The sequence below is a fragment of the Petaurus breviceps genome, unplaced genomic scaffold, assembly GCF_028583685.1.
Source record: "Petaurus breviceps papuanus isolate PSGF00001 unplaced genomic scaffold, PetGlider_PUasm1.0 91133, whole genome shotgun sequence".
Classification (NCBI taxonomy): domain Eukaryota; kingdom Metazoa; phylum Chordata; class Mammalia; order Diprotodontia; family Petauridae; genus Petaurus; species Petaurus breviceps.
The window spans coordinates 27,493,030-27,494,247 of record NW_027187419.1 but is presented as its reverse complement, the minus strand read 5'-3'; the positions used below and the strand labels follow the sequence as shown (position 1 = coordinate 27,494,247).

General features: G+C 43.3%; 1 non-coding gene across 1 annotated transcript; it reads right to left on the bottom strand.

The window, feature by feature from the left end:
* Positions 1-748: 748 nt before the first annotated feature.
* On the bottom strand, positions 749-855 carry LOC138155623 (U6 spliceosomal RNA). Its single transcript, XR_011166909.1, has one exon. It is a non-coding gene; the product is annotated as a U6 spliceosomal RNA (small nuclear RNA).
* Positions 856-1,218: the final 363 nt, after the last annotated feature.

The following is a 1,218-nucleotide window of genomic DNA, read 5'->3' as shown; positions in this document are numbered from 1 at the left end:
TACCTCAGGCAAAGGTCCTCCTCTCCCCACGCACAGCAACCACCCAGCGTCCTGGAAGCGCGCTCCCAGCATCTCCGGCCCCTGGCAGTCCTCAGCAGGAGTCCTTAGCAGAAAGTCCTTAGCAGTCCTAACTCAAAAAGGGCTTCGCGCTGCCCCTGCCTCTGCTGCTGCCGCCGCCATGGCCACCACCGCCAGCCACCTCAGGAATGCTAGCTTGGCTTCCGCTTCCTCTTGCTCCGCCCCTTCCTGCTACGTCAGCAAGTCCAATGGGGCATGGAATATCTTTAAATCCCATAACCCTTACAGTCTGTTAAAGGGCTTTTGAGCATTTCAGAAGGGCAATATAATTCTGACTGGATAATTTGCTTTAGTCATTTTGATGTAATTATTTTCTGAAAATGAGGGAAATACAAAGATATTAAAAATTGTTTTAGGTAGAGATTCTGGTTTGGTCTCCTCTGGACCTGTGATTTCTTTAGTATAAAGAAATCCAGTGTGGAACTCTACTACTGCAGCTCAGTAACTCATGTCTAATTTATTGCCTTAGGTCAGCAGTTCTCAAACTTTTTGGTCACAGGATCTGTTTATACTCTTTTTTTTTGTGAGCATTCGGGGTTAAGTAACTTGTTCAAGGTTACATGGCCAGTTATTTCTGGGTGTGGTGTCAAGTATCTGAGCCCAGATTTGATCCCCAGGTCATCCCAACACTGGAGCCGATGCTCTTACTCGCTGAGCCACCTGGCTGCCCCTAACTATGGAACGCTTCACAAATTTGCATGTCATCCTTGCGCAGGGGCCATGCTAATCTTCTCTGTAGCGTTCCAATTTTAGTATATGTGCTGCCGAAGTGAGCACCCTGTTTATACTCTTAAAAATTACTGAGAACCTCCCTCCACTTTAGTTTTTTTTTAATGTGGGTTATACTTATTGATATTTACTATGTTAAAAATTAAAATATCAGGATTATTATTAAAAATGAGTTTGACTTCATAGATCCCCTATGCCATACTTTCTCCCTTAATAATCATTCTTTTTTTCTGTTTAGGGTATCACCATTCACCTAGACTATCTTGTTACAGTTTTACTCCTTTTCTCTCTTTTTTGTCTCTCATCTACAATCAGATACCAAGTTCTAACCTCTGAACATTGCAGGTCCTCATCATATGATCTATACCACATGATCTCATCAGAGGCTTTCCTGACTCTATGTTTTCTCCC